The sequence below is a fragment of the Malaya genurostris genome, chromosome 3, assembly GCF_030247185.1.
Source record: "Malaya genurostris strain Urasoe2022 chromosome 3, Malgen_1.1, whole genome shotgun sequence".
Taxonomy (NCBI): Eukaryota; Metazoa; Arthropoda; class Insecta; order Diptera; family Culicidae; genus Malaya; species Malaya genurostris.
The window spans coordinates 91877422-91901334 of NC_080572.1; the positions used below are offsets into that span (position 1 = coordinate 91877422).

At 39.1% G+C, this 23913-nt stretch overlaps 1 protein-coding gene across 1 annotated transcript in view; it reads right to left on the bottom strand.

Moving 5' to 3' along the window:
* LOC131438958 (frizzled-2) overlaps positions 1 to 23913 on the bottom strand; it is a 79920-nt gene that overhangs the window by 47750 nt on the left and 8257 nt on the right. The window contains exon 2 of the mRNA XM_058609399.1: positions 18039 to 18134. The gene's annotated coding sequence lies outside the window, so the exon portion shown is untranslated. The remainder of the gene's footprint in view (positions 1 to 18038; positions 18135 to 23913) is intronic.

The window sequence follows — 23913 nt, forward strand, 5'->3', positions numbered from 1 at the left end:
AGATCGAATTTGTCGTCAAGCAGCAACTGCGACGAAGTAATATGGTAATATGGAAGAAATGCACTGAATCGGTGTTCGTTTCTACTGTGCGGGCGCTGATGGGCTCCTTCAAGAGACAGGTTCGAGATTTCGTTCGAACTGGAGGAATGTAACCATCTAATGCTGCAAGTTAGAAGGTTTTACGAAAGTACTGTAATACTATGTTCACACTATGAGTTGAAACGCAGATAGGTGAACTGTGCGGTTTTAACTTTATATTACTATCGTTAAAACATGTTATTTTCGGCCAGTGTGAACATAGTATAAAGCAACCAATAATGATATTATACTAATTGAACAACGAGTTACCGGTCTTTATGTGCGTACCAATTTTACTTTAAGTTAGCTTTTAAGTTGAGCTTTATTATTTACGAATCAATAATTTTGTCAATTGTTTCAATTAAATCACATATCCATTGATTATTAAATCACATATCCATTGATATTTATCATGCATACAAAATACAAGGTGTCAGTAATAGCCGTTCAACCGAGAAGGTTGTGTATAGAAGCGTACAGTTTAATAACGCTGGTTGGTTTACACGCGTTAAATACGACAACGGTTGAACTACAGGTAGAAACCTGTTGGCAGTAGCCGTTAAAACGTATAGTCGTGCTGCATAAGAGAGCCCTCGTGCTGGGCCAAGCTGGTGAAGGAAACAACAAAGGGCGTTTCCCAAACTCTACCCAGGCCGCAATATACAGCCACAAGTGCTGAGCAGGAGAGTGCAAAGGCACATCGAAGAGGAAGAGTGCAAAGGCACATAGAAGCAGGAGAGTGCAAAGGCACACCGGTGCGAAGGCACTTCGGTGCAGATGCATATCGGTGCGGAGCACAAGGAAGAAGGAGACAAGACAACTCGGTCTTTCCACTGCCATACAACACGCAGGTATACACCGGTGACCTGCGCTGGTTACAGCTGGCGAAGACAAAAGTAAATCGGAAATCGAGTGGTGCTGGATGTCAGGTAGCAGTAGCATCACATCCAACAATCAGCAACCAACAAGAACATCTAGAGCAACGAGGATCTACACGGCAGTGCAACGGAGATAGACAACAATTTCAAGGTAGAAGTTTTCTCTTTTCCTTTTGATTGAGTACTGTGTAGTGTTGGTTTCATTTTTTATTTTAAAGTTTGATTAAAAATTTTAATGTGATGGATGAATCCATGGACGTAAATCCTAGCATGAATCCGATACCCCCACGAACGAAAAAATATCAGGAGAGCTCTTCTGGGCCTTGGATAGTCTTTTTTAGACGTATATCAAAGCCATTAAACATTTTTCAAATTAATAAAGGTTTGACATCACGATACTCTTCAATCAAAGAGATCATAAAAGTAAATAACGATAAAATTCGTGTTGTGGTAAATAATTTGAAACACGCGAATGATATTGTCTCTTCGGAACATTTCAATAAAGAGTATAAAGTTTACATACCCTCCAAAGATGTCGGAATTGACGGTGTTGTTACCGAAGCGAGTCTTTCGGTAGATGATTTACTCAAGCATGGTGTTGGTCGTTTCAAGAACTCTATGCTTGAGGGTGTGAAAATACTGGAGTGCAAACAACTGTACTCAGTAGTTCATGAAGAGGAAAAAAAAGTTTATCGCCCATCAGACTCGTTTCGAGTGACATTTGCCGGGTCTGCGTTGCCGTCCCATGTCTATGTCGATAAAATTCGCCTCCCTGTTCGGCTTTTTGTTCCAAATGTAATGAATTGTACGAACTGCAAAAAATTCGGCCACACAGCTACTTACTGTAGTAATAAACCAAAATGTATTAAGTGTGAAGGGCCTCATAAAGATAATGATTGCAACAAGGAAATTGAAAAATGTATTTATTGTGGGAATAGTCCTCATGATGATATTTCAGTATGCACTGCATTTAAAGTGCACAAAGACAAAATTAAGCTTTCTTTAAAAGCACGGTCTAAGCGCACATATGCAGAAATGCTTAAAACGGTCATTGATGTCCCCCCTTTGGAAACCGAAAACGGGTTTTCAAATCTAGAGGAACCAGAGGACTCTGACTCTGACGAAAATAGTGAAGGTAATTCGTTTATCACTACCCAAGGGTCAGTTAAGAGAAAGAAGTCTTCCTCCAAATTACCAAAAAAGACACCTAAAATTACATCTTCAAAAAAAGATCCCCGTGTTAAACAAAAAAAGTCAAAACCAAAGACTGTGCCTCCTGGTTTGTCAAATTCACAAACTAATCCAGGATCTAGTACAGAAAAAGATAATAATCCAGTGGGCTCCATTTCACAGCCACCAACAGGATTACTGAAGTTTTCGGAAATTGTTGAATGGATTTTCTCAGCATTCAATATATCTGAACCCTTAAAGACCCTCATAATGGCATTCCTTCCAATAGCTAGAACCTTTTTGAAGCAGTTATCAGCTCAATGGCCAATTGTCTCAGGTTTTGTATCTTTTGATGGATAATTTATCACCCGTCGCAAATGATACAATCACTGTCCTGCAGTGGAATTGTCGAAGCATCATGCCAAAACTTGATTCATTTAAAATATTATTGCATAGTCAAAAATGTGATGTATTTGCTTTATGCGAAACATGGCTTACTTCAAACATAGCTTTAAATTTTAATGATTTTAACATTATACGTCTCGATAGAGACTCTCCGTATGGTGGAGTGCTTTTGGGAATTAAGAAATGCTATTCCTTTTATAGATTAAACATCCCTTCAACTTCTAGTATAGAAGTTGTTGCTTGCCAAATAAACATTAAAGGCAAAGATATTTGCATAGCTTCGGTTTATATTCCTCCAAAAGCACAAGTTGGACAGCAACAGCTTAATGAAATGGTTGAAGCCCTTCCTGCACCACGATTGATTCTGGGGGATTTAAATTCGCACGGTATTATGTGGGGTTCCGTTTACAATGATAGCAGATCATCTTTAATACAAAACATTTGTGACAATTTTAGCATGACGGTATTAAATATGGGTAGCATGACACGGATCCCAAGACCTCCGGCACGCCCAAGTGCATTAGATCTATCTCTTTGCTCAACATCAATTCGACTAGATTGCACCTGGAAAATACTGCCTGATTTACACGGTAGCGATCATTTACCAATCATCATCTCAATTAGCAGTAGCAATTGCATTGCTACTTCCGCTAGTATTCCATATGATTTGACAAAAAATATCGACTGGATTAAATACCAAAGTAGTATCTCTAGTATTTTGAATTCAATGGAAGAGCTCCCTCCACTTGAAGAATATGACTTCCTCATTTGTTCGATTCTGGAGGCAGCAGAACAATCCCAAACTAAACGCTTTCCTGGGCCAACGACTAACAGAAGGCCTCCCAACCCCTGGTGGGACAAAGAGTGCTCAGAGGCTAAACTCGCAAAACAAAATGCTTGCAAGACGTTTCTAAAACGGGGAGGAGGAACTCCTCAGAATTTTGAAAAACTTATGGTTTTAGAAACCAAGTACAAGAGCATACTTCGAGCCAAAAAATGTAGCTATTGGAGACATTTTGTCGAAGGTTTGTCAAGAGATACCTCAATGAGCACTCTTTGGAACACGGCCAGACGAATGAGGAATCGTACCGTGGGCAATGAGAGTGATGAATACTCGAACCGATGGATATTTGACTTTGCTAGGAAAGTTTGCCCAGATTCTGTTCCTACGCAGAGCATTATACGGGAATCTCCTCCAAATAATGGTTTTATTAATAACCCATTTTCAATGATGGAATTTTCTATAGCACTCTTGTCTTGTAACAATAACGCTCCAGGGTTGGACAGAATTAAATTCAACTTGGTGAAGAATCTGCCCAACCTCGCAAAAAGACGTTTGTTGGAATTGTTCAACAAGTTTCTTGAGCAAAATATTGTTCCACCTGACTGGAGACAAGTGAAAGTTATCGCCATTCAAAAACCGGGGAAACCAGCTTCCAATCACAACTCATATAGACCCATTGCGATGTTGTCCTGCATCAGAAAATTGTTCGAAAAAATTATTCTACGACGTCTCGACACTTGGGTCGAGACGAACGGTTTGTTGTCAGATACTCAGTTTGGCTTCCGTAGAAATAAAGGGACGAATGATTGCCTTGCATTACTTTCGTCTGACATCCAAATTGCCTTCGCTCAAAAGCAACAAATGGCATCTGTATTTTTAGACATTAAAGGAGCATTTGATTCAGTTTCCATTGATGTTTTTTCAGACAAGCTTCACCAAAATGGACTCCCAGCGGTTATAAATAATTATTTGCACAACCTTTTGTCAGAGAAACACATGCATTTTTCACATGGCGATTTGGCAACACTCAGAAATAGTTACATGGGTCTCCCGCAAGGCTCATGCCTCAGTCCGCTCCTCTATAATTTTTACGTAAATGACATTGACAGCTGTCTAGTAACCCCATGTACACTAAGACAATTGGCAGATGATGGCGTGGTTTCAGTTACTGGACCCAAAGCTATTGATCTGCATAAACCATTGCAAGATACCTTAGATAACTTGTACGATTGGGCTGTTCATCTTGGTATCGAATTCTCTGCGGAGAAAACAGAGTTAGTCGTCTTTTCAAGAAAGCATGATCCCGCGCAGCTTCAGCTCCATATGATGGGAAGAATGATCCAACAGGTTTTAACTTTTAAATACCTCGGGGTGTGGTTCGATTCCAAATGCACGTGGGGAGGACACATTAGGTTTCTGATAACAAAATGCCAACAAAGAGTAAATTTTCTTCGAACAATAACAGGATCTTGGTGGGGTGCTCATCCGGAAGATCTAATAAAATTGTATCAGACAACGATACTTTCAGTGATGGAATATGGATGCGTTTGCTTTCGTTCCGCTGCAAACTCTCATATTATCAAACTGGAGCGAATTCAGTATCGTTGTTTGCGAATTGCTTTAGGGTGCATGCATTCGACACATACAATGAGTCTTGAAGTTCTGGCGGGAGTTCTTCCATTAAAAGATCGATTTTGGGAGCTTTCATCACGCCTGCTAATAAGATGTGAGGTGCTGAATCCCATGGTAATCAATAATTTCGAACGACTAGTCGAGCTTCGATCTCAAACAAAATTCATGACAGTATATTTTAACCATATGTCACAGGAAATCAACCCTTCAAGATATATTCCTATCCGTGTCAGCCTCCTAAATGTCCCTGACTCAACTTTATTTTTCGATACATCCATGCAGCGCGAAGTGCGTGGAATCCCGGATCATCTACGTTCGACGGAAATCCCAAAAATATTTTCAAGTAAGTTCAGGCATATTGACTCTGAGAAAATGTTTTACACGGACGGATCGCGAATTGAAGAAGCGACAGGGTTTGGTATGTTCAACAATAATGTTTCGGCCTCATTTAGGCTTCAAGAACCTGCATCTGTTTATATAGCAGAGCTAGCAGCAGTTCAATATAGTTTGAGTGTAATCGTCACATTAATTCCAAACCATTATTTCCTCTTCACAGATAGTCTGAGTGCAATTGAAGCCATTCGCTCAAACATGACTGGCAAGACTGAACCGTTTTTCCTGGGCAAAATAAAACAGTGCCTGAACGACATATTGAACAATAATTATCTAATCACTATAGTCTGGGTCCCGGCTCATTGCTCCATTCCTGGCAATGAAAGAGCCGATATTTTAGCCAAACGTGGTGCTATTGAGGGTGAAATTTATGAGAGACCAATTGCTTTCAACGAATTCTATAGCTCGTCTCGCCAAAGAACACTTGCCAGCTGGCAAGCTTCTTGGGATAAAGATGATCTGGGTCGGTGGATGCACTCAATTATTCCGAAAATATCGACAAAGGCATGGTTCAGGGGACTGGATGTGAGTAGAGATTTCATTCGTGTGATGTCTAGACTCATGTCCAATCACTACACGTTAGATGCACATCTCCTTCGAATTGGGCTCTCCGAGACTAATCATTGTGCTTGTGGCGAAGGTTATCGAGATATTGATCATGTCGTTTGGACATGCGTGGAGTATCGTGATGTCAGATCTCAACTAATAAATTCTTTGCGTACCCAAGGTAGACTATTCAATATCCCAGTTCGAGACATTCTTGCTTGTCGTGACCTTTCATACATGAAACTTATTTATCATTTCATAAAGAAAACTGGAGTTTCAATTTAATAAAGGCCCCTTTCAAGAATTAGTTCTGATCCCAGCTGCGTCCATGAGTTCAACCAATAGCTAAATTAGAATAAAAATAATGTAATGATACAAACAAACTCGAAACAGTTTATGAAATTATTAACAAAATGTCTGAAAATAACAGCTTATTTTATAATTTATAGAAGTTAATCGTTTGGTTCAAATAATATTTCCGAGTAGATTTCATAATTAATGACGAGTTACCTAAGATGATATTTAAGTAATAAGAGAATATGTTTTAATAAATGCAAAACGTTGTGACTATGTTAGAATTAAATTAGGATAAGAATATTATGTAAAAGTGATGCTACGGCGAAGAAAAACTTATGTAAACTGCCTTAAGAAATAAACGTATTTATGAAAAAAAAAAATACAAGGTGTGTGGGTGAAAGCAAGGGTCCATGTGATATATATTTCTTCAGACACGTTTTTCTAGTTGCAACTCATCGTCAGCAAAAGTGATCTATTTCTGTGTAAGAGAGAATAATTAAGGTTCACAATTTACCCTTCTTTTGATAATAACGAGCCCACATTTCGAACAAAATTGATCAGTTCGAGATGAATGTGTTAGTTCGAGATTCATCGCAACCGCATGAAGACAATTCGAATTGGTTACTAATTCCAGGTATAAGGCAATTAGTCTGAAATTACCTGACGTACAATCGTCTATATCAAGTGCCTCCAGTCGAATTCAATCCACAATCGATCCGGAAAGCGGTCAGAGATCATGACTGAACACCGAGTCAAACGATATCGATTTTTTGGTGGATTTCTACACTTTATACCTTCTACATCGTGAGTTTAATTGGAAACTACAAAAAATCACCAACGACTGACTTGGTAAAACTTCTATACATTGTGAGATGCAAAAATTGACTCCCACTCACATCGAAATATTGGGCCGTATGAATAAAACGTAGCATGCTTGAATTTCGGTTGTAAATGCTACGTGTTGATCACGTTCCTGTCAAAACATGCTACAAACTGTAGTATTTACTACAAATTTTCGGTAGGTAGCTCTAGAGGTTGCTACTCGTGTGTTTGCTGATAAAGTGAAGTACAAAAATTAAAAAGGGGGATTTTTACAGGTGTAAGTACGTTTCTTGCTTTATGTATGCTTATGCCATCTTTTCCGGCTCTGTGTCGATACGGTATGCAGTAAATGCTTAAATTCGAAAGTAGCATTAACTCCATGTACGAACTTGTTTTTTGTGGCCCAATGTCTTCACTACTTACTTTGGAAATCGAAAGGTAAAGTTCAAGTAATCAACACTTCCCACGTCACTATAACCCAAAGCGAATGTTGTTCCATCACTTTCACGTTTGAATTGAATATACAGTGAGTTACAACTTTTGTTAAACTGTACCTCCAATACATCCTTCATGTTGAGGTTCATTAATTCTTTTGGTAAGATTTCAATATCATTTGATATAGGTCGAATTTTTCAGCCATTGAAATCAATGCCAGCTTTTGAAATATGGAAAACGACAGTAGGTAGGAAATGTATGATGATCAAAAGTTCGTCATTTTCTAGAATGTGCCTTGCATTCGTAGTAAAAAATTCCGTGGGCGTAATCAAGGAGAATGCTTCTGTAGTAAATTGAACATGGAATTGAAAATTCATTGAATCCTAAAAATTATTTCTACACTATTTTCATTGGAAATCAAAAGGAAAAGTTTAAACAATTGGCATTTATATACTTAAAAAAACTCCACACTAGAAGATCAATGTTTAATTTTGTTTTTGGCTCTCGAGTCTGTATTTACGTACTGTACTTCTCATATAATTGGCTCAAAAAGATTTCAAATTAAAAACATCTATTGGCATGGCTAAGCATAAGGAGTGTATCGAAAAGTATTTAGCAACATTGATTATTGAATAAAAAAGCGAAAAAAAAACATATTTTGACATCAGTTTTCGATATATTGTAGAAAATTACATTTTTATGCATTTCATTAATTATGTTGAAGAAAATCCTAGTTTCTGTGAAACGCTCGCACTTTGGACTTGACATTCTTCATTAAATTCTGCACAGTTACTTTTATGACTTTCCTGGTGGCAGCTGTCCAGTTTTTTTTAACTCCTTCATGTTTTGGGACACTGTGCCTTCCTTCCGAAAGTGCCGCTTGACAATTGCCCAATACCTTTCAATTGGCCGAAGATCCGGGCAGTTCGGTGGGTTGATGTCCTTTTCCACGAATTGTACATTATTTTTTGACAACCACTGTGAAACGGAGTTGTCGTAGTGGGCTGAAGCCAAATCCGGCCAGAAGAGAGGAGGAGCCTTATGCTTTCTGTACAGTGGCAGCATTCTCTTCTTCAAACATTCTTCCTCGTACACCTTGGCGTTAATTGTGCCCTTCGTGAAATAAATCGACGACCGCAAACCACAGGTACGAATTGCTTGCCAGACCAACACCTTCTGCCCAAACTTTTCCATCGCCACCGTGGTATCAGCGTCGTCCTGGTCCTGGTACACCGATTTCGCATCCGTCTTTATTCTGTAGAATCCGGTTATACAGTTTTCGCGCTCTTGTTTTGGCCTGAACTTGCTGTACCAGGGACTTTTTCGGCACCTTCTGTTTCTTGTACGTTTTCAGGAAGTTCCGAACTTTGATCCGTTGAATCATCTCGCGTCGACGCCGATGGGTTTTTCCTGATGTACTCAACCACTTTTAAATCCCGGCCGGGCTGGCTGGGCCCCGTTTTCCTACCGGATCGGGGCAAATTCTTCATGGACAGGGTCTTACCAAACTTCTCGATAATATTTTTGACACTGGTGTGGTGCACTTTCACCCGTTTTGCAATTTCGTTGTACGTGAAACCACTTTCTGAGCACCAAGTGTGCAGAATTCCGGATCAATTCGACTCATCATTGAAACGATAAACCGTACCGAAACCAATCGATTGCGCAGCTGTTATTGACATGTAAACAAACATGTCACCGTAAAACACGCTGCAAAAAAATGAGCCATTTCAGAGTAATAACTGTTTGAATGTTGCTAACTACTTATCGATACACTCCTTAAGCATAGCTTTCAAAATTCACGGTTCAATTTAGCACCACGATCGGTATCTTTCGTCACTCAGGTTCTGATCACAGAGACCTTGTAAGGCAAATGAGTAACCTACCGATGGAATAAACGGTTACTAGCCGGGCGAAGGACCACGTGTGAGGGAGAAACGTGCAATGGACCCTGCAAGGGACACCAATCGTATCAGCAGACCTCGACTCAATTGGTATGCATGCACCTTCTCTTCACGTATGGGTCGTTCGATTCCTCTGCCGAAGCCTGCAGGGGTCGAAAATTGAAACATGTTTATGATTTTGAGCTGTTCCTTCTTTCTCTCGCGTTCTGACCAAATTTACGATTTTCTACCTATTCTGATTACCGAAGTGGGCCTACGGGTTCGGTTGGGAATGCTCTGTCATTTTGAAAAATGTTCCTCACTTGCTATTAACTTTGTTGGCATCAGTGACGCAGAGATCATGTAGTGATTTTTGTTTTTCCAATTTCCTTGAAGTCATATATTTCAACCAATGGCACTCGGATGGCTCGTCACAGCGTTCAGGGTGCGACACCGAGTGAAGGATTGAGTTTCAAAAATTCCACGAACGTACGCAGTTAGTTGTCGTTTGTCACCCGGGCGTTTGTTTGATTGGCGCTCGATTAAATATCCAATGTAGGAGACAGCTGAAGATATTTTCACTGACTAAATTGTTAGGTTTTTAGACGGATCTTTAAAATACTTGATATAATTTGTGTGCGAGTTTGAAAGGCGTCGAAAATGCACTGTTACGGAAAGTAGAGCCAATTCATGATACGTACATTTTCTACAACCAGCAATTATTTCTTACAGTGCTTCCAATTGAGAGACTCGATCATCGGTTACAGGTGCGCACTGAGGTTGAAGTCCTCTGTTTCGCAGAATCCAGCAACGGTTCAACTCTGTCAGGGTGCCGTCAGTTGTGAAGGTGCGGACGCGTAGCGAATGCAATGTGAGAAGGAATCTGGCGAATAACCGCGCACCCTTTCATACGGGACGCGTTCCAGGAGGTCCGACCGTGCGCCCGGGACGGACGGGCCCCGTCCGTCAAGTTAGCGAAACGAGGTGGTGATGAGTGGCGTGTAATTATTATTTTCATTTGCTCTTGTTGTTTGCAAATAAAGCAAATAACCCAAAAGATAAAGGCGCAAATGATGTATTTATATTGTTGTTCGAAATTATCCATGCGCGCGAGTGGTGCGGTTTTTTTTTTGTTCTGTTGCTACTTCCTCTGAGCTTCGAGTTGTTATGAAGTTGCGCTGTAATTTATGCGAATTGGATTTTCTTTCTCTGCTCCGAGCTGTGCAGTTTATTATTGCTCATTCTGGATCATTGCTGCCGATTAGTTAGTGTGTATGGTTTTGTTCTGGGCCCAGTTTTTTTCAACGTTATATTTAATAAGGCACACTGTCTTAGCTCTAAGATGCCGGGGACATTTATTAACAGTACGTAAGACTAGGATAACTTCTTGAATTATAACAATGCACCGCAACTCTGGACGGTCCAGTTGCCTGGACCCAGTTGGTATTGGATGGACAGAATTTGTATTTGACAGCTACACAAAAATACGAAAACAAACGGTTGCAATCAACCCTAAAACCTATCTCGTAGTTTCTTATATTCTTAAGCAAAGCAGTTTTAGCTAATTTACACACCACCATTTTTTGTTTGAGCACTTTTCAGTGTCGAGTTTCGGAACCCGAAAAAGAAACCGAAATTTTAATGAAATCAAATTAATAATCTCCAGCCAGAAATGTTAACCTAATTAAATTCAAAAGACCTAACCGCGCAAGCTACCCTCACTCGTGATTCTTCCGTTGGTGAAACCATCTCATTAGCTGAACAAGATCGCCTATCAATGAGCACTTCCACCTTCGCAAAAAAAAGGCTACACGCGATACCGCCTGCTATCGCGTATCAAAGAAGAAGTTGAAAAGGAAGGCTCTGATGACTTGACTTCCTCCTAACTACCGCCCTGATGCCATTGTCCAACTGACCACCGCTGCCGTAGCATCGCCTTATTGTTATCGATGTCTTGCGCGGATCTTCGGTAAGGTTCACGTTTTACGGAATTCAAGGAACCCATACCTGACGCGCCTCCGCTTCGGGGCCCTGCCCTCACTGTCAGTGAGAACCTTTCGAAGATCGTCGGGTGCTGATATCATAAATTTTCCTCCAATTCTTCATTCCTTTGTTTGTTTTTCTTTCCTCCCCGCCATCATCGTCACAACGCAAGCTCACACTTTCCTGGTACAAATTCGCGCTGGGCCACATCTGCTGTCCCAACAGGAAAACGACGAGCAAAGACGGTTAGTAATTTTCTGCCGGTCTCGAACTGACCCACTATTCGTTTCAGAGTTCGTTTTCGAAAACAGAGATGCGACTGGCCCACGATGAACTGAGCGTCGAAAGATGTTTGCCTTGCCCACTCACGCGTTGCATTTTCGAATCCTTTTCTCTTGCATCTCATGTGGATCTACGGCAGATTTTTCAAAGAAAATAATTAATTTTCAAAACAGTGCACGAACTTATCTCCAATCCACTCAAGTCCTTGATCAATCTTCTGTCGTGTTGTTCGGAAGACGTTTAATTACCAATTCCGAATTTCTGCCAACAGCATTAACTCAGGCAGAAAAAAAAATCGTGCGCTCTGTCTTCACTTAGGCTTCGAAAAGCGAAAATCAATATTAAAAAAAAACAAACAAACAAACAATGTGATAGCACCGAGCTCGACAAATAATTACACTCTGCTCCCGAATAATTGCCCAAATGATTGGTTTCCCGTCTGCCTTGTAGACCCTGCCTGCTTCACGCTGACTAATGAAGCTGAAAACTACCGTCCCGTCGCCGTATCCCCTACCCCTTTGCAGAAGCAACCAATCGACGGGGAAGCGGGTTTGACGAACCCCAGGCTGCGAACGTTTGGGAGTTAATCACACACGTCTCAGAGAAAAACAAAAGAACATAGCATAACAGTCCTCGCTTTGCCATCACTCCACCTTTCCCACTTCGGACTCGACGAAGGCGCCCGACGGAAGAGCACTGATCAAATATGCTCACCCAAACGTACAAACACACATCACAGATAGCTATCCGAAGCAGGCTGTAGAGCGGCTGGGAGGTAATTTCGCTAAATATGCAAATTAGCCTCCAGACCCCAGCAAGCACATACACACTGCAGGCTGCTCCTGTTTCTCCGGTGGTTTCGGTGGACGAACGAATGAACGAACAACCGAATCAAGTGCGAGCTTGCTTTGGTTTTGGCACTGGCTGCCACAGCGCCACCAACTGGGCGTCTTCCAAGAAGAGTTTGGCGTTTTGGGGCAAAAAGCAAACTTTGGAGTCAATTTAATTTAATATCTTTCGCTTACTCGAACAACTGGCAGGAAAGTAGTTAGCTAAAATGTTTCGCCTGGCTAAGGGGGCATCGCCCAGCCCAACACTGGAAGATGGAAGAACGGGTGCACCACCGTTCGTCAGTATAGAAAAGCCGATGAAAACATTCGCGTCGTGATTGAAGTGGGCTTGGTTAGTTGAGACGAGCAACTTTCGAAAGTTAGAACTCGTGTATTCGAGTGAAATTTAGATTATACCGGAGCGTGGAGGGAAGTGGAAGGTTCGGTTGGGCCCTGTGATCCCTGGATGACTGAAGAAGGTCTCCGGGAGTACAGAAAGTTTCAAATATCATAGCAAAACATGGCTCATGAATCATAAAAACTGTCACTTAAATCGTGTAAATTCAAGAAACAATAATTCGATACTATTAGCGACTTCTAATTGATAAAACAAACATTAAAACAGTCGTACTCTGGAAGCCATGAGTTTCAAAATTGACCACCCATCGATGCTTTAGAGGTGGATAGACTGATAGACACACTAGACTAGACCGCTAAAAAATTTCATACTTTGAACTGTGACTGTGAGCAATCAATTGAGTGCTAAACTTCATCTTGAAACCGTGCCATGTTTTTTCTTACTGCAAGAAACAAGTATTTTTGAGTGTGTGGAATATTGGGAGTTCAAAACAATTCGGTTACTTTTTTTTTTGGATCAAAAATGCATTAATTTCAAAATAAACAAAAATGCAAAGATTAATCAAGGTATCGTCCATCGCTAGTTACTACTTTTTCTCACTTCTCAGGCAATTTTCGAATTCCATCAACTTTTAATGGTACACAAGTATTTGTTTGTTAGAAGTCTTAAAAAAAGAACTGCCACAGACGGATCATTCTCCAGGAGGAGAAAGGAGCAGTAGGTTCAACTAAATGAAACTAACAATGTTGCATACATTCAATTCTATAGGGAGTTGAAAGCAATTGACCTCGCTAACAACAGCGATATAGTGCATAGTTGAACATGAAATAATAATGACCAACATACCATTGTATATGGAGAAACGCGCGAAAAAGTACGTGTGCTTTATTTGCCTTCCATTGTGATGATTTTTTTCCCCCGGCTTGGCGGTTCAATGCATAAAGACACTGGTCTCACAAGCCAGTTGTCGTATGTTCTAGCTTCGACCTGGAAGGATTCTTAGTGTCAGTAGGATCGTAGCACTAGCCATTCAATGATTCTGTACTCTATGAATCGGTTGCGAAGTCTGTTGAAACAGAACGGCCGGTAATGTCAATACTTTGCTTGAGATGATTTTATTCGAAGAACCAATTCGCAATACGAAGGGATTCTTTCTATCGAAAATTTTTCCAGGAATTTTCAACGACGTACGTTCATTACACATGCGCTCAAAGAATGTTATACCTTCTTGTGTGACTAAGGAGTATATAGTGAACCATTGAACCCCTCACCCCTGTCTTGATTCGCTGGATAGCAACCAATACGTGTTATCCTTAAAGGAAAGCATTACAACAGTTTATTTTTAACAATTTGCCAGTTTTAGGGTGTCGAACTGTGTCAAATTAATAAATAAAAAAATTTACTGTGCGTTTACTCTGATAGGTACTGGTACACTGTAGAGTATCAGGACAGAACGAGCTCAGTGCGGAATTGGTTTGGTTTCATAGAATGAAACCAATTAAACAACATAATGTTTGGGTTTACTACAAGCATGCAATATGTTACTTGAAAAACAAGATACGAGTATTTCGAAAATAATAATGTTTCATTTCAATTATCCTTCACAGTCCGTTACCTTAAAAAATTTCGGTGCAAACATAAGTGACGGAACCATGTTAATTAAATGATATATTTCTAACACCTGAGTGGCCATTTTGATCAACGATAATTTCATCACTATCGCATTCCGAGTAATCTTACTTTAACTTATGTTTGACAACTGTCCAATATTTCTTAACTGAGGGTAGTTGAGTGTTCACCTCGTTGTCCCGATATCACTCTAGTACTTTTGCACAGTAGTGACAGCTAGCCAAACATGCCAAAACTTTAAAGGTCCCTTGTGAACTACATAAGAATACGCTGTTTCATGATCTCTGGCTGGTTCTTTTGAAAGTCCAAAATCTTGTTTATCATGAAAATCTGCGTTGTATGTCCGGAGCTTCAAATACCTTGCCAGATCAAAAGTTTTGTGACGAATTTATCAGCAAAAACGAACTCGAACTCGTTTTATAGAAATTTTGTCCGGGAAGCTTTCCCATTTTCACGAACGTTTCGTCGTCCGTGAGGATGCATCCATTTTGTAAGAACCTCATTGTGCAACTTCTGGGAACGTTTTTCGGCCACTAGCTTCTGTTTCGGTGTTCTGTTTGGTTGCTTTCGAGCCCGAATAGAGCGAAATCCTTCTAGTAGATGAATCCTTCTGGCGGAGCTTTGGCTGGTATTGAATTTCTTGGAGATATCATAATTAAACAGCTCTGGGAACACCTTCAAATACAGCTTCAGATTCTTCGTTTCACTACGGCGCTTGAAGTGATCCTGTCGATAGATAGTATGCCGGAACCATTTTGGATTTTAGAAGTGGATTTCTAAAGTTGATTTTTGGTTCGCGGTTTCCATCAAGTATAAGTTCTTTGAAACAAAATCACAATCATGACGAAATTTTTAGTATTCAAAGAGGAAACATTTGAGAACAAACAGCTGTCAAAACATTCCAGATCCGTGCTACTAGGAGTGCTACAAGAGTGTATCCAAATATTGAATGACTCAAGCTTCAGTCGACACCTTCACCATTGAGAATGGCCTCATGCCATCGAAACATGTTTTTGATAATGTTTTCAGATTTCAAAGCAATTGTTTTGGTAGAAATCGCCAAATCTTTCGCATTTTCTGAATTAGCTGCTTCAAATTGCGAACAGGCTTTCTTACAAGTTTGTTCTTTATTATGGCTTTGACATGTTTACTAGGATTGGCATCAGGAGACACAGAGGGCCAGTTCAAGATAGTGATACCATTTCCTCCTACTTAGTTTGACATAGACGAATTGATAACAAACAGACATAAATTTTCGTAATAATTTCTGATGACAGTTTGATTTCGTTAGTAATGGAAATAACAAAAAGTTTAGAACAGAATAAAAAACTACAAGGATCAGCCCCATGGGGTTGTTCGAGTCATTGATGTGGAACAAGGCAACCAAAATTTCTAATGATCGATATTTTCAATTAATCGTCAGACTTTTGAATCCGCAAATGCACGAGAGTCTGCTTAGATTGATCTTTATTAGGAACCAACACCGAACATCGTTTGTCTTGATTTGTATTTGTTTTATAGCCGATGAAATTACACCAATATCCCAAATGTATGCAATTATATCTTTGTACATACTTGCGATTTGGATATTTAAGCTTCTCTTCGCCAAGCTTGTGTTCAAGTTTTGTATGCAAGCAGTTATTTTTATAGCGTTAAGTTTCTCTACCATTCTGCAATTTCGGTTGAAGCGATAAACTTTTTCTCATTATCAATCGAATTCATCTTATATAAATTAGAAATTAATCTTAAGCACTCTAAATTTATCCTGGGGTAGTTGTCAATTTCTCAGGCGAGTCGACATAACATGGAATATCATTCCAGCTTGCATGACACAAGATCAGAGCATACCAATTAAAGCTTCAAATCGTTTTATGGCACATTTTGTTTTGCTGTCTAGCAACAACCTACCTCCGGCATGCTACGCGTAGGACTGAAACGTTAGCTATAATTTCGCTTCTATTTATAGACTCGCGTGCTTCGCTTTTTCATCGATTGACCAATCAGAGCGATGCTTTCCCTTTGATATATCGCTTACTCCTTCAAAACCGTCGTCTATGGCAGGGAAATTCGGTATGCCGTAGATTTTTTGCAAACAAAATAGGAAACTGCTAGCTATTAATAAAAATTTCAATCATATATAATTGAAAATACGTGGCTTGATACATTCAAATCGAAACTTAGAAATATTTCCAATCAAATGATGAAATAATATTAATAATTGATACAAAATAGACTGAGCTGTAAGTGTTTAAAACCTGACCACGTTTCTACGTGTATTCTTCCTTGATTTTCTGATTTGCACACCTATATAGAAAACAAAAATGTGTTCCACATTCCACATTCGATTTGTATGATAGTAATGAAATTTCAATGAAAAATTGTGGTCCAATGTATGTTAATTTAAAATTGTCCGATTGATTTTGTTTTCATTTTTCTTTTTTTTTTGAGTTTTAAATTCAAGATATTTTCATGATCGACAGATTCTCGAATCTTATTACTCGATCAATTTGCGTAGTCAATTAAAAAAATGCACCTTTATTGGTTTCATTTCGCCCTCTCATGATTGTTTCATTTGGAAATTTGAAAACTTTAAGGTAAAACAATATTTTTCTAGATGAATTAAATTTTTCAAACATTAACAATTTCTAATCATATTTTATAATTTCAGTGGTTTTGATATTATACTTTGTATTTTCAAGTACGATTAAATTCTTTCATATAGGATTCCATTGAAAAAGCAAAACCGTTGACCTTTCTGTTTCAACTGGCTTCGCAACCGATTCTTAGTGTACAGAATCATTGTATGGTTAGTACTTCGATCATACTGACACGAAAAATGTTTCAATTGATTCCATTTGAACAGGTTGAATTAAGAACAAATAGTCAGAAAAGACATTGCACTCCGTTGCAAAACAAAAAGTGTTCTGTAAGTAGCAGAAACTTTACGTCTGCTTAGCGGTTCAAATTGAACTGTCGAATTTAGCACTAAGCAGTTCAGTTTGAACTGCTCTGCACTGATGAGTCAAAGACGAAACGTAAAAATAATAAAAACGATTATGTGCCCTAGCACAAAATTTGGCTAACCCCTAAATGATCAAACCTGCATCGGCCAGAAATAGTCGAAAACACGTTTTCGTTCGGCACGTCAGAAAAGACATTGCACTTCGTTGCAAAACAAAAAGTGTTCTGTAAGTAGCAGAAACTTTACGTCTACTTAGCGGTTCAAATTGAACTGCCGAGTTTAGCACTAAGCAGTTCAATTTGAACTGCTCTGCACTGATGAGTCAAAGACGAACCGTAAAAATAATATGAACAAGTAGTTTGACAACATTTATGGATCATAGCATTAATTTGTTTCTAACCAATTCCAAATTTACATTAACAATAAACGCATTATTTTTATCTCCTGCCATATGCCGTTTTTTATTAAAAACTGTTCCACGGAAAGGCAACAGTATTCACAACAACATTCCAAGATCGACACGAAACAGCAAAACCTTAATAGATGCAGCTGGAGTTCATGAAGACATAACACAATCACATTAGCATGATGGGAAGCACTTAACGAGGTTCTCATATATTTTACCTAAACTGTATTGCATTATTTCGAGGCAAGCCCGATAATTATCTCACCTTTGATAAGAGATCCAGAAGATGAGGTCGAAAGAAAGTTGAAGAAAGTGTGCACTCGATGAATATGCTCAGCTCATTGTTTGCCGTTTTCAGTGCCTGAAAAAAAAAAGTGAACGAGAAAAAAAGGCAACGTTAATGAGAAGTGTTTTCGTGGATTCACAGCAAACTGACACTGAACTTTGCTAGCGAGAGAGGTGTTTAGGCATGTGTCAGATCTCTTGAGAACACAAGTTTCGTGTTTTTATTCCTGCCACGTACAAAACAAAGGATTCCATAGAGCTACTTCAAGCCAGCGCGCGCCAACGTGGCGGAACCAATCGAGGCGTTATCAACCGGACGCGTACTCGGAATCCAACCGAACAAGGCCAACATTCTTATGGTTTTAATCAGCCGTGTAGCCAACACCCCGTTGTTTGCAAATTTTTCAGTGATCGCCTTGCTGTTTATTTTACAAATACATCTCCGAACAGTAAATTATGAAAAAAATACTCCGCATCGCGGTCACTGAATCCACCGCCATCAGCCATCAGATGAGCGCTGTTTTTTCTGGCCGTGGCTGCTGACACTCCGCCTCACCCGCTGCGTCGTCTGTAGTTCCAACTTTACGCGACCTCCATGGGAAGAAAGGAAAATTTTCCCTCGGTCAGGGGAGAAGATTTACGAGCTGCTTTCGAAAGAAGAACGTTACGCGTCTATTTATACACTCTTGATTCACGTCGTATTTTTTCCGTCGTTGGCTCGAATTAAAAACGAGCTGCCCCAGCATCGGGCGGGGGTGTGCGAAAAAAATTAAATACGAAAACAATGTGTTATATCTCATTTCCCAGACCGCACCGGCGACTCCTCTCGCGATCGTCTGCACCATTTCCAAGGGCAATCCCCAAGCAATCAAAACGGACAGGACCGTTTTCTCGCCTGACTTGAGATGCAATTTTTCTTGACTGCCGGCCGAATTGGAGAGGAATGCTGCTGCTAGGCTGTGTGCGACAGTAGGTCAGTAAGTGTGCGTCATGAGGCGGGATCGTATTTCGTTTTGTTTTCTTGCTACGAATTAGTCAACCGTTCGCCGTTCAAATCATCGAATTCGTGCTGGTCGTTGAGAGCCAGCAAAAAGCCGACCATTTGCAGAACACTACTTTCGGATCCATATTTTCTATAATTTTAGTACGAACTGTCGTCAGCACCAGTTTTCAGTCGGTGAAAGGGGAAGCTGAGGCAAATGTCTAGGTTGGTGGTACGATCTGCGATCACGTTTGGTTTTCAGATCAATAGGAAATTCATTTGCATAATTAATTATTCATAATATTGCTATTGTATATTATACGTCTTATTGATTGAGGTTTTTATTGCAATTTGCGGCTTAACATACATAATCGTCCTGTTAGTCTGACGGTCTTACATGATCCAACGTTTAAGAGCGATTATTGAGATTTCCGCTGTTAGAGCTAAATGAGAAGATGATTTCGAAACTGATAACAGATGATGACACACTGTTGTTTACAAGTGGCATGTTTATAGATTTTGTTTTGCCATTAGAATATTGTAAAATGGGGCTTAGTACTATTGATTCTCTATGAATACTTTCATTTATCAACATTTTATGAATACTGATAAAAGTTATTGAAATGATTTATGTCGAATGTAAATGATCTTGTCGACCGGAAGTTCATTCCACGGCAATATGTATTAGTAGTAGTAGCAATATTCAATAAACAAAATTCAGAAACAATTTCTTACTTGACATAGAGACAGTGAAATTGAATAAATATGAAATGATTTTGTAAGGATCAAGTAGACTGTGCATAAATGAACTGGTTTGCCATAGGAGCTTTCGAGTATCTGTTCAATAGAAAGATATACTTTAATTGAGAGTAAACTGTATTCTCAGATTTGGCATCACTGGAAGTACGATGCGATGCCAACTTTTAAGTGTTGCTTTTAAAAAAGTCTTATTTCAATGAGTATCAAACAACTTATAGTAAAATAATTGGTCGAAACAAGTATTTTGAGTGATAGTGCAGCTATGAAAAGTGTACGTTGATTAGTGAAAAGTGTTATTTATTGAATAATGCTGATTTGCGAAACTAAAAATTTTTCAAGGGACGGAAAATGTGAATTTTCCGCTCAAAATTATACTATGTTAACCGATCGAAGCGCCATCTACATATCATTGGCGGTGTTATCAGGTTCAAGCATAACGAAAATAGATTGTGGTCGCTGTGCAAAGACAGTGAAATATGAAGAATATTTAATAGAAACTTTATATGGAATGTGTGGAAATTTACAAGTTAATCCTGTGATTTCATTGATCAGTATGCAGAAATCAAAGCAGTTTACACAATGTGAAACTACGTGCTATTTTACGTGTGAAGTTGTGTGCTTCTCACTTCTGGAAAAGTCTTACATTTGTGTCATTTCTTATAGAACGTTATTAAGTTTTATTCGGATCCGACTTCCGGTTCCGGAATTGCAAAGTGATATGCGCAAAAAAATCTCAGAGATAACAGAATCGATTTTAACAAGCTTCAAATGCAAGGTCTTTCGATTCAATAGAACGCTAATGAATTGCATTTTGACAGGGCTGGTTCTGGAATAACAGGATCATGTTTTGTTGGTTTTATTTCTGAAATATCGATTCCCGATTCTGGAAGTACCCAAAATATTGAGTGGTCGAAAACTCTAAAGTGGAATTCACTTTATTTTCTCAGATAGATGTAGACCGATTTTCACAATCTTTATCTAAAACTAGCTGACCCGTCGAACTTCGTCTCGCCCAAAATTTTTTTGTTCGAATGTATGTATTCGAAGCAGAATTGTCAATCGACTAAGTGGTTAACGTTTCTCTCCAATATTTTTCCGATTACTTAACCTACAATAAACGGAATTCGACATCCATTCGCTTTAGCCCAGAAAAAGAAACATCACCAAAACTTAATGTGAAAATGTGAAGTTAGGTAAAAATCGAGTTCGTAAAAAAGATTTGGCTCGAGCTGCATACAAAGCATTCTGAACAGTCCGTTTTTGAGGATTTACCGACACTTTAATGTTCACCCGACGCAACAGAACAAACTTTGAAGCAGTTCTTTGTACAGATTTTAAGCATCGAGAAAGTTTTCTCAGAACTTGTTCTATACGTTCAAGTCTCCAAAAGTGCCACACGTACTTTAGAGCTCTAGTAAAGTGAAAATTTTCAGGCCCTAAGGAACTTTTGGTGACTTGGAGAGACGATGCTTTACATTTTCTCAGTAAGAATGTCTTTTATAGTATCAAAGAACGCTCTCTAGCAACGCTTTACACTATTCTATCAGTGCCATCAAAAAGAGACGGATATCATCTCAGCAACGAAAAACCGGCATGGTTAATTTAACATAGAATGGACACCAGTGAGAGAGCGAATTTCTCTCGATGACTCGTGCTCTCTTGGTAAATTCCACACAGCGCCGATCATTGAAAAACTGTATCTATTTTGGTAAGGACCGTGAAATACTCAGAATATGAGGTGAAGCGAATAAATGTAGAAAAATTCTTTCACGGTTCATGCATCGAGAGGTAGCATCATCTACCAGATTGCCGAAGTTGTATACAATGTAGAGAAATATCGAACCACTCTTTGCAAAATATCGGCAATCACCAACACTGCTTCTCAGAATATGAAATAGTCTCAATCCATCTCGAATGTTGATATCTAATTGCACTTATTATGCGAGCTTCGAGTAATCTAAATCATTCAAAAGCAAAATGCAAGGAAAATCTCTTAGTTTGATCTTAGAACTTCTACAGCACAATCTTTTCATTGATTCATAATGACCAATATTATTCATCTGATTACAATCCATCAACTGATGAACGATATCAGAACTTTTTCTTCTGCCTACAGCGATATTTCTAGAACAGTGCATTCCGCCAGTCATTTATGTCGTTTTCGGTTAATGCCAAACCTTACCCAGTTTCCACCCTAACTTTCGAACCTAGTTTCAACGATATTGAACTGAAAATCGAGTCAGTTTCGAACCAGGGTTTTATATCAGATTTTCTCAAACCTCCGTTGCTAAGTTCGAGCCTATAACAGTTTCGCGAAAATCGTTTGTTTGATGAAACTACCTTGGGTCAGTTTCAGTTTTCTCAAGCGAAAACGACATTAGTAAGCAATAATTTTTAATACCCAATTAAGCACGTGGCTGGATCAAGTATACATGTGAAATCTCCACATAAAACATCTAGTATTCTTTCCTTCGACGGCCAAGCACTTATGCAACTCGTTGCGCGCCAAACATCAATCGTTGATCTAGCAATCATTGGCGACTTTTTCAATAGAAAAATTCCATTGTCCATTTTGTTGAACGATAATTCTGGAAAAAATGGCAAAAATGATGATTTTTTCCATCGTTTAGACCCTACCCCACCATAAAATGTCATACCGTCATTTACAGAGATGATGCAAAATACGGATTTTTTTTTTCTAAAATTGGCTTGCAGTTTGTCTCAGTTGCTGGTCAAATTCACCGATGTTGGCTATATCAGTCCCGGAATTACCGGAAATAGTTGTTAAAAAAACACCAAAAACGGAACGCACTTCATTTTCTCAAAGATGCTTAAGACGATTTACGAAAACTTAGGCAGAAATGAAAGGTCTTACAACGCAATAAGTTGTTATTGAATTTTATTCGGATCCGATTTCCATCATTCAAAGCGACGGTGTGTAAAACAGAAAACTTTTTTTAAATGTTGGTTCAAAACTGCTTCTAATTGTAGTTTATGTTAGTTGCTGGCCAAACGAACCTATTCAGCTATATCTGATTTCACTGTTGTTTTTATTCAAGATTCTATGACAAGTTTTTTGAAGAATCCTTTAGTAATATTTGAGAAAATATGAGTAACATGAGAAAGAAATCATCACACCACTAGGTGAATTAAAACAGGTTTTTAATTGTAATATCATTTATATTATATCGATTAAATGATGGACGTTACGATCAATCGTTGGTCAACTGCAGCTTGACGCATTTTATTTCATCGTGCATTCAAAAATCTGCATTCATCTCATTTTAAAGATGAATTGAGTAAAATGGCCCCAAAACAGTAGGGACAATTTGTCGAAATTTTGCTCCTGCATTGCGAAAATTAGGACTACTCGCAGTGTGACGTCTTTCGTCACAGTAAAGTTGAAAAACTATAGCGATTGTCGTTCGGTAAGGAAGAAGATTAAGTGTTTTATGCCACTTGGAAACATTTAATTTGTGACAAAAACACACATCTTTGCTGCTATGAAATTTAACCGCATGTAAACTAAAATACTGGAATGCTAAATAAAGTAGACGGATATGAGTGTGATCGAAAGAAAGAATTGAATCGGAATAATATAGCCCAAAATAAGAACACTTTAGAAATGACTATTGACGGATGACCTCGTTATCAAACATGCTAGGTTTTAACAATTTGCATTCAATGCACTAAATTTGGGTTCAGCAAACCAAACTGTTTTCCTAGCATGCTTCAGAAGATAAAAGAAAATCTAGCAAATAGAACACGCAAAGCAATCATCCGCTGCCCTCCCTCTTCAGCATGGCCGGCAGTTCATAAGCAGCAGTGCTACTACTGCAGCAACAGTAACAATGTTTAGTGCTATGTGCTTTCGCTTCCCACTCTTATATCGCCACAATTCTGAGTGCTACAGCTCCATATTAGCAGCCCCGAAGCGATATCAACCGGATTGAGGTACTCATGTACAAACAAATAGATGGTGTGTGCTGGGAAATCCTACCAAGCAAACGGGAAGCCACCGACAACTAGCACGTCATAACATCATCATGGTGATCATCGTCGGTATTTTTTTGCGCCCTGCTCCTCCTTTCTCACTCCTGAACATTACCGTGTG